This window comes from Felis catus, chromosome C1, assembly GCF_018350175.1.
Source record: "Felis catus isolate Fca126 chromosome C1, F.catus_Fca126_mat1.0, whole genome shotgun sequence".
Classification (NCBI taxonomy): Eukaryota; Metazoa; Chordata; class Mammalia; order Carnivora; family Felidae; genus Felis; species Felis catus.
Genome location: NC_058375.1, coordinates 154,477,235 through 154,488,400, shown reverse-complemented (window position 1 = coordinate 154,488,400; position 11,166 = coordinate 154,477,235).

The window sequence follows — 11,166 nt, the reverse complement described above, 5'->3', positions numbered from 1 at the left end:
AGTCAAGCTTCTCCATGGAATTCTGCCTACCAGCCTTTCAGCTGTTGAATGAGCATCATTGGTATATCCAGATGATTACCCAGTGGTGACAAGATCTGAGTCTGAAGTTTGGGCTCTTGCCCATTGATATGTGTAAATGTACATCCTGCCATCTTTCACTACTGAGTTTGGCATGAGAGGTGATGACAACAGGAGATTTGAATCAGTCTTCTGGTTGAGCTAAAATGTGGTCAGAAAAGAGTTGTAGAATGAGACTGGGCAATAACCATAGGTCGTGCTGCTACCCGTGAAGGCAAAGCAGGAGCTGAGGCAGACAGACCCACATAGTCCACGGCAATGTGGCAGGTTGGAAAGGCATGCGCTTCTGTGATATTAGTAATTGTTATTCCGATGACTAAGTACCAAATACAGTAATAAGTTCAACACATCAACAGATACAATTTTTAGTTTTTAATCATTCTCTGTAGCCTATTTGAACTTATATTTTTTAGCAAAGAGTAAGAATCAGCAATATATTATCAATAACATTGTATATTCTCTAAAGCAGGTGAGTTTCATCATAGGGTATATTTTAAATATATGAATCTTATAAAATATTTTAAGCATATTGAAAAGTGTAATAAAAATATCCAAGCAAAAAGGAAGCAAAGCAGTCTTAGATATTAAAAAAATTATAGAAATTTTAAAATAATACTATTCAATAACAAGTTAAAAAAATTTTTTTAATGTTTTTATTTTGAGAGACAGAGACAGAGCGTGAGTGGGGGAGAGGCAGGGAGAGAAGGAGACACAGAATCCAAAGCAGGCTCCAGGCTTTGAGCTGTCAGCACAGAGCCTGATGCAGGGGCTCAAACCCATGAGCCCTGTGAGATCATGACCTGAGCTGAAGTTGGACGCTTAACTGACTATAACTGACTGAGCCACCCAGGCACCCCTCAATAAGATGTTTTAAACGTAATATTTTGTAACCCTTTGTTCTTCATAGTTCTCAGAGTTCTATGATTGTAAAAAAATCAACATAAGATACAAACTTATTTGCATTTTATTGTCTATGTATATGTTCATTTAATATTATATGTATCATGAAACAGAGTAGAGTCAGACAATCTATAAACTACAGCTTATAAATAGCAAACCTCTACTGAATGCTCAACAGAAGTGTTAAAAGCTACTGAATCTCTTCACGTTCCTCACAGTACATCTGTCACTTTCTTTATGTTAAACTACTCCTACTGGGAATTATAAACTCATTCCTCTCTCTCTCCCTTCCTGCTTTAAGCTAGAGAGCTATTGTTGATACAAAAACATTTTCTAGAAAATAAATTTAATGTAGTTTAACTTGCTACATCCCTAAGAGATTGCAATGTGAAGATGAAAATAAAAGCTATTATATATTCTTAAAAGTTCTAAGTTTACTAGGTTTCATGCTTAAAGTGAAAAAAATGAGGAAATAAGGTAATTCACCCACAGATGTCTCCTGTTCCTTTATTTGGCCTCCAGCACATTTCAAAAGGCTGTTGATAGTCTTAAGACATCTTTGGTTGAAAGTAATATAATCTTCAAAATAAACAAAAATAAATGAATGAAAAGGAGATTTACTGAAAAGACGTTTCATAGAATCCAAAGAAATTATAAAAAACCAATTCTCAAAAGATAGTCTTCCTAGCTCCACCATTAAATAGCTCAACTTTTATTTTTAAAATTTTTTTAATGTTTATTTTTGAGAGAGACAGAGTGTGAGCGGGGGAGAGGCAGAGAGAGAGAGGGAGACACAGAATCTGAAACGGGCTCCAGTCTCTGAGCTGTCAGCACAGAGCCTGACACGGGGCTTGAACTCTGGTGTGGCGAAATCATGATATAGGCTGAAGCCAGATGCTTAAACGACTGAGCCACCGAGGTGCCCCTTAAGTACCAATCTCTTTCAGTTTAGATTTTTAAGAGCAAATCTGATTGATCTAGCTGGACCTTCTTCCTCCTTCCACTGAGACCAGACAGGTAAGGTGGCAAAGCTGGAAGGATGCCTGACAGATGCCCAATCCATGGGGTACAGGGCAGGGGAAGTTCTCATGGCAAAGACTGCTGTAAGGCCCAAATTATCCTCAACCCTCCAGAAAGGCTATATACAGATTGCCATGCATTCAATTTTACAGCAATATTTAATAAACACCTGCTATGTTCCTGGTATTATTGCCTAATGGGGGTGGTGGCACAATACCCTGGCACCTTCCCTAATTTTGACACAGGCGACTGATTAATCTTGAGCAACTGACATCAAAGCCTTCCAAAGGGGCCAGGATGCATTAATGTCTTTACGGTTAGTAACCATTCTGAAAGTAGCAACCTGGATGCCTAGACATTCCCCCACTTGTGTAAAGACAAGAACACAAGTATTAATCTGCAACAAGGCATTCTGTGACAAGTCATTATGTCATTGTATACCTAAAAGATAACCAGCTTTGTCTGGTGACAAGACTTCCTCAGTACCCTGACTCCTTCATTACTAGATCCAGATTCATATCAAAGTCAAGTCTGGCACACGGCCTAGCCCTGCACTGGGCATGTGACACGGCTTAAGCACACACTTCCTCATTGATTGACTTGATGGCTTTATTATTTCTAGCAATTAATTGAATCAGGACTTACAAATGGTCCTCAAGCAAGAGTTAAATTTTGGTTTCAGATAATTATTCCAAATGAGTGATTCTAGATAAATCACTCCCAGGACTAACAAATTATTCAAGATCATGCAGACAGGATTTAAAATCAACCTGCAAAATTGCTAACTTCTGCAAACTTTCTCCAAGGTCATTACTGCCCTGACAGAAGATTCTTCAAGCTTAGCATGTTTTACTTAGTGTTCTTTTACTAGTTACTTTCTCTGTTTCTTTGTAGCTGAGATTTAAGGGATCTCTTTTTTGTTTTTTCTCCTTGAGGTTTTGATTTTTCAGACTAGGACTTGTGTAGACAACCCACTTCTTTTCATTAATGCAGTAACCAATATCTGGATGCCAGATCATTTCAGTACCATCTGGAAACAGTCATGTGCAAAGTTAAGTGATGTAATGTGAGAATGAATCACTGTGAGTTAAAAAAAAATAAATGTCAATAAATGCCCCAGAGATTCCTTATATACTAAGTTAGAAATTATGACTAGACAAATTCTAGTGGATAAAGTCTACTTGATTTTTCTACTGAGTTATTAGAAGAGATTTAATTACAATTAAAAAAAATTAGGCTGCATACTTCTAAAGGAAATATCCTCTGGAAAGGAAAAACAATTGTTAATACTTAAGTCATTGTCTGATAGGGAAAGAGAGTTAATTTGGAGTGCACGTGAATGAATATGCTGGTGTGAAGGCTGAAGAGTAATGGCTGGTTGTAATTGTTGCTTGTGTGATATGTGTAGCCACTCAGACAGAAATCAGTCTTGTTATTCTACGATGATAAGAGGGTTGCAGAAGAAGGTGCTTTCTTTATGGCTTGTCCCTTGTGAGCAACATAATTTTGATTCGGGAAGTCAGGTTTCATTTAGTTCAGCTATCTTTATATGTGGAGTACCCCTTCTCCCCACCATGCTCCCTCCATGAGCTATGCCATCCTGGTGTAATTCTTTCTACCTGAATGGGGGCAGAACTCGTGACCTGTTTTTTACCACTGAAATATGGCAAAAGTCAAAGAATGTTGCAGATGTAATAAAGGTACACAATTGATTTAATTTTATTTAAAAACTTATTTATCTATTTATTTATTTATTTGTTATTTATTTTTAGAGCAGTTTTATTTTTTTTTATTTTTTTTTATTTTTTTTTTTAAATTTTTAACGTTTATTTATTTTTGAGACAGAGAGAGACAGAGCATGAACAGGGGAGGGGCAGAGAGAGAGGGAGACACAGAATCTGAAACAGGCTCCAGGCTCTGAGCTGTCAGCACAGAGCCTGACGCGGGGCTCGAACTCACGGACCGTGAGATCGTGACCTGGCTGAAGTCGGACGCTTAACCGACTGCGCCACCCAGGCGCCCCAGAGCAGTTTTAGATTCACAGCAAAATTGAGAGGAAGGAAGGAAGATACAGGGATTTCCCATATACCCCTTGCCCCTACATATGCATCATCTCTCCTATTATCAACACCCTCCACTAGAGCGGTACGTTTGTTACAACTGATAAACCTATATTGACACATGATAATCACCTAACTCCATAATTCACATTACAGTTCACTCTTTTTTGTTTGTTTTACATTCTATGCGTTTGGACAAATGTGTAATGACATGTTATTTGCCCTTACAATGAACTTAGAGACTTGAAGCAACAAAGATCCTGCTGACTTTGAAGAAATGAGTCACCATGAGTTCTGTAACTGTAAGGAACTAAAATCTTTCAACAACCACGTGAGCTTTGAAGAGGCCCCCAAGTGTCAGATGAGACCCAGTACTGGTCAAAATTTTGCCTACTGGAGTCACAAGACTCCAGTCTTGTGAGATTCTGAGCAGAGAACCCAGGTATACTGTGTCCAAATTCCTGACCCACAGAAACTGTGAAATAATAAACATGTGTTGTTTGAGTTGCCACATTTGTGCTTATTTGTTATTGGCAATTGAAAACCAATACACTATAACAATATCTGAAAGTTATTTCATGGAGAGGACAAAAAGATATTTCATTTGGGTTTTAGAATGTTGGGTTTTAGAATGACTGAATTGAAGCATCTTAGGAAAATCTATATATGCCTTATATATTGACTATATAGGTTCTGGTATATTTCCAGATCTTTCTAAGAAAAAGTCAGCAATTAAGCTTATGTTTCTGAATTTTAGATTCTTTTGCCAAGCCCTGCATTGAGTTTTGTCCCAAACTGTCTATTCTGGAATGCCTGCTTCTTGTTTCACAGAGGATTTTGCAGCAAGACTATCCTGATTTTTCTCAGAGTATGGTCTTTATAGTCTTAATGTTTATTTTTAAGAGAGAGAGAGAGAGCACAAGCAGGAGAGAGGCAGAGAGAGAGGGACACACAGAATCTGAAGCAGGTTCCAGGCTCTGAGGTGTCAGCACAGAGTCCGACACAGGGCTCAAACCCATGAACTACAAGATCATGACCTGAGCTGAAGGTGGACACTTACCTGACTGAGCCACACAGGTGCCCCGTTCTTTACAGTGTTTATCAGCTGATTCCTGAGGAAAGCTTTGTTTCCCGTTAGTATGCCTTAAAAAATGCTGACTGCTGACTTTATACATTAACCCAAGAACGTCTGTACAGCGTCATAATTATATAGTCTAATTAGAATGCTTTGGATCAGATTTACTTTGGGGACCATGTTTTCTTGGGCTAATTTTCCTCTGCTGCGTTTGGGATTTGTTATGTACAGTAGCAGAAGAACATTCTCTTTATAGGAAGAGTAACTTATTGTGTGGCTTGTAGTTGAAAATAAATATTTTACACATGTGAATGCATGACCCTTCCTATGTGACTTTGTTAAAACCCTGGCCACAGTAGTTCAGGGAGATTATGGTCTAATTATTTTATTCCTGATACTAATTCAACAAATATAGCTTTATTAATGAATAAGTGATGAATTATTTCATGAATCAGAGAAAGAATTTAAGACATGAGCTTCATTGGACAACCAGATATTATTGTGCTCATGAAAATATGGATAAACATTTTCAAAACCCTCTCAGTTACTTACAGTAATAATGAAAGGTTATTTGAAACTCTATGTACTTGGACATTGGGTTCATTCAGTTTTATGTAAATCTCTGAAATTCTTTCCATTCACCATTTCTTTGGTTTCATAATTTATTTGTGTTGGTTTGGTTTTTCAACTATAAGGTGTTCCATGTACAAGGAAAGAAATCTTTTCTTAAGGATGCTTCACAAACTGCCTTTTGCTGAAGAGATACATTCAAATGTAAAACATTGTTTCCAAGAAATGTTTCCATAAGTTACAGTTGCTTCTATTTTTTCACATCTAAAATAGACGCAAAATAAGTGCAAAATTTGCAAAAGTAACTCTCCTTCTTTGCGGAAAAAAAATGTTAGCCATATTTCTTAATGGACGTAGCGCCCCCTAGTGTTTAGGGTTGCAATAATATTAACTATTTTCTTTCTTTTTTTTTTTAATATATGAAATTTATTGTCAAATTGGTTTCCATACAACACTCAGTGCTCATCCCAAAAGGTGCCCTCCTCAATACCCATCACCCACCCTCCCCTCCCTCCCACCCCCCCATCAACCCTCAGTTTGTTCTCAGTTTTTAACAGTCTCTTATGCTTTGGCTCTCTTCCACTCTAACCTCTTTTTTTTTTCCTTCCCCTCCCCCATGGGTTTCTGTTAAGTTTCTCAGGATCCACATAAAAGTGAAACCATATGGTATCTGTCTTTCTCTGTATGGCCTATTTCACTTAGCATCACACTCTCCAGTTCCATCCACGTTGCTACAAAAGGCCATATTTCATTTTTTCTCATTGCCACGTAGTATTCCATTGTGTATATAAACCACAATTTCTTTATCCATTTATCAGTTGATGGACATTTAGGCTCTTTCCATAATTTGGCTATTGTTGAGAGTGCTGCTATAAACATTGGGGTACAAGTGCCCCTATGCATCAGTACTCCTGTATCCCTTGGATAAATTCCTAGCAGTGCTATTGCTGGGTCATAGGGTAGGTCTATTTTTAATTTTCTGAGGAACCTCCACACTGCTTTCCAGAGCGGCTGCATTAACTATTTTCTATATACAATTTCACTGAAGTGAAATTCACAAAATTATATTAAAGTGTGCAATTAAGCGGCATTTGGTGTACTCACAATGTTGTGTAACCACAATCTATCTCTACTTTCAAAACCTTTAAATTGCCTCGGAAAACACCCCACGAGTAGTAAGTAATCACTCCCCTAGTAAGTTCTAACTCGCTTTCTGTTTTTATGGGTTTGTGTATTCCGGCCATGTCACATAAAATAAATCATACCTTTATTCTGGCCTTTTAAACTTAGCATAATGTTTTTGAGGTCAATCCAAGTTGTAAAGTGTATTAGTACTGCATTCCTTTTTATGGTCGAATAATATTTCATTGTATGTATATACTTCAATTGGTTTATCCATCCAATGATGGGCATTTGGGATGTTTCCATCTTTTTGTTGTTATAGTTATGTTACAAACATTTGTGTAGAAGTTCCTGTGTGTGTGTGTGTGTGTGTGTGTGTGTGCGCGCGCGCACGTTTTCATTTCTCTTGGTTGAATGTATACCTTCTAGGGGAATTGCTGGCTTGTATGGTAATTCTGTGTTTAACTCTTGGAGGAATCACACACACACAAAAGACCAACCAAGATACATAAGAATCTGGCTTTCTAAAATATTGGTTTGTTTTACAAGAGAATGCTTGTTAGTGTGGGCAAATAATGGCAATAGTTATCAACCCACTCATAGTTCCTTCTAATAATGCAGTGTTTAATAGGCAGCCTTTCTAGAATTGAGCATGGATTGATAATTCCTCTTACTCCCTAAAGATTGGTTTCAATAATATACTATAAGATTTATCAGTTTAAAAATGCGTGACGTATTGTAGAAAAACATACAAAAGAAATCAATAAATTTGTATTTTGAATGACATGATTAACAAGCTTGATCTATTAAATGTATATAAAACATTGCAATAACAACTGAGTAATACACTTTATTTTCAACTACATATGAAACTTATATTACATTTGCTAAGCTGCTGAGCTACAAAGCAGTTCCCCCCCAAAGTTAAATGATTAAAATTATGCAGATTGTATTATCTGAATACAGGGAAAATAAATTAGAAGTCAAAACAAAAATATCTAGAAAATTCCTCAAATATTTGGAAATTAAACATTACTTTTCCAAATTTCTAGCAAGAAGAAATCACAATAGAAATTAGAAAACATTATTAACTGAATGGTAACAAAATAAAATATAACAAAATTTGTGGAATTTTATTAAAGCCATGCTTATAGAGAAATTTATAGTCTAGCCTAAGTGCATTTACTAAAAAAAGAATGAATAAAGGCTGAAAATAAATTTTAATAATTTATAAAATAATAGTAAATTAGAACCAATGAAATAGAGGAAGGAAATGATAAATATGAAAACTACCAAAATTAATAATGAAATAGAAAAAGACATGCTATAGAGAAGATTTAAAAAGCCAAAAGTTAGTTCTTAATATATAATAATTAATATAATAAAATATGATATTAATATAATTAATTGGGGGAGGAGGGTCTTTACTACAGACCCTATAGAGTTTAATAGATAATTAAAGTTATAAGTAACTTTATGTGAATAAACTTGAAATCTTATTTGAAATGGTTAAATTATTAGAAAAAATAGTTCAATGGCAACTGAGTCCAGAAGAAACAGGAAAACTAAATGGTCTTCTACCTATTAAGGAAAATAAATACATGATTAAAAATTTAACATAAAAAGCAAATCTTCAGATTTCATGAGTCATCAAATAATTAAGGGAAAATTAACATCAATCTTAATCTCTAACAGAGAACAAAAAAAGGAGGAGCCTTTCCCAACTTGTTTTAAAAGCATACCATAGTCTTATGATCCAAACCTACTAAGCACATTAAAAGAAAGATTGTAAGCCAAGCTGTTTCACAGATGTAGATGTGAAAATATGAAGCAAAATACTAGAAAACTAAATATTGCAAAATACGAAATTGATAACGTAAATGAACAAATTGGATTCAATTCCAGAATAATTAGGATTAACATTCTAAAGGCAATTAACACTCTTTACTACCTTGCCAAAATAAAGGATTATAACACTAACATGATTGTCTAAATAAGGTACAGTAAAAATTTAATAAAATTCAGTGTGCACTGATTCTGAAAACTCTCAGATTAGGAATTGCAGTGATTCCCTTTTTAGATGGTAACAAGTGTCTGCTTTAAAGACCTACACCAAATAGCATACTTAATCACATTAGGATTAAAAAGAGCAGAAGTCAATGAGTAGAAAACTGAAAAACTGCAGAGAAAATCAGTAAACCAATATTTGGTATTTTGAATACATTAATAAAATTGAAGAACCCCCAGATATTCTAATTAAGAAAAAGATAAATTACACATTTTCAATGCCAGAAATGAAAAAAAGGATATGACCAGGGATGCCACAGATATTAAAAGCATAAGAATGGAATGACATGAACCATTTATGAGTAAATTCAATAACTTAGATGAACAAAGCCTTTATAAAATGTAACTTACCAAAACAAAACAAAACAAAACAAAAAAAGGAAAAGTCCTAATAGCCCTGTTAGGAACAGATATCTGTAACTAAAAACTTTCCTACAAAGAAGACTCGAGTTCCAGATGGCTTTACTGATGAACTATATCAATATTTAAGGGAGAAATAATTCCACTCTTAACAGAAAGTCCTTCAGGAATGGACAATTCCTAACTTGTTTTATGAAGCCAGCATTATCCTGATACCAAAACCCGACAAATTACCCAGAAAGAACACTAAAAATAAGAAAATGACAGTAAAAAAGATGGGTGAAAGATTTAGAAATTTCAACATACAACCCTCAGGAGTTCCAGATGGAGAAAATAGAAAAAATACAGAATGAGAAAATATTTGTTTGCTAAAAGAAATTTTCCTGAAATTTTCTAAATTTTAGGTATTAATAAGCATGTTAATCCTCAAATTAGCATAATTTCTGAGTCAGATTAATAAAAGTATTTTCATAACTAGACTCAAAACATTGAAAAAAACAGAATAATTATAATCTAAACTAGTCCATTAAAATATGGGTGAAATTAGGCCATTTTAAGAAAAAGAAAAATGGAGTCAGTTTGCTACTCACAGACCTCACTCATAGAATTCCTCATATATTTCAAGAAGGAAATATAACACAAAATGAAATAGAAAAAACATATTTTAGGAAGGATTAATTAACATATAAAGTCTAAGCACTGACTATACAAATTTATAATAATAATATTGTTTAATTTGCTGGGTGTCAGACAAAGTAGAATTAAAATAGTAGACAAAAATCACATGCGAAGTGGGCAATACTGTGTAAACATTCTAAGCAACTTCATTGTTCCAGATAAGAGTACAACTGTTTATTATATTTCACTAGCTAAGTATGCATGTTAAAATTTAAGATCAATCACTTATAAAAAAAAAAGCAAGAGAAAAGGAAGGAAGGGAGGAAAGGAGGAAGGGAGAAAGGGAGGGGGAGAGGGACAAGATTTGTATCTTTGGAACCAGTACAGATGTGGGAAAGAGAATAAACAACAAAATTAATGCACAGGAGGACAAGAAGAGAAGGAAGAAAAAAGAGAAACTTGACAAATAAAAAGCACAGAATAAGGTAATTGAAATCAAATGTATCTGTGTATAAAATAAATATAAGTAGGTTGATATGCTATTAACAAAAAATATCGGATTGTTTTTTAAACTATGCACATTCTTTTAAAAATATATATTAAAAGATAAAAACACAAACATCTTTAAAAATAAAGAGATGGGAAAATGAGATCTCTGTGAAATATTGCAAAATAGGGGCAGTGTAGTCTTCTTATTATCACATTAAATAGGGACAGAAATATCTAATTTCACTGCCATTCTACTGCTCAGGAGCGATCAATCATTCCTCATTGCCAACAGAATAAATCCCAGACTCTTTAGTGTGACATTCAACGTTCTTCACCTCTGGCTATAACCTTCTTTTCGACAGTTAATTTCATCTTTGATCTCTCAGTTCCTATCGCAAAGTTAATATGCAGTAGACAAACATTTATTTAGTTCTGATGACAGAAAAAAAAAACACTATCAATGCGATTATTGTAGCATTTACTTGCATAATACCCTCTTCACCTTTTTTATAGGTATTTAAAAAAAAAAAAGGAAGGAGAAGCATGTTTACATTGCTTATTGACAACTAAGCAAAATTTCTTTCCCGCACGCCTGTTTCTTCCCCCTTCTCTCACTATTGCTGTAGTTATTAACAGCAAGACCTTTTTCAGAGGATAATTTATAAAGCATCCCTTCCCATTTTTAAACTCCTCTACCTTCCTCTACTTTCCCCAGTTGTTCTCTCTCTTTCCTTCTCCTCAGCCTTTACATCCCCCTCTCTTATTCTCTCCCCTCTTCTCTTTGTAAATCGATCTGTGTTATACAGA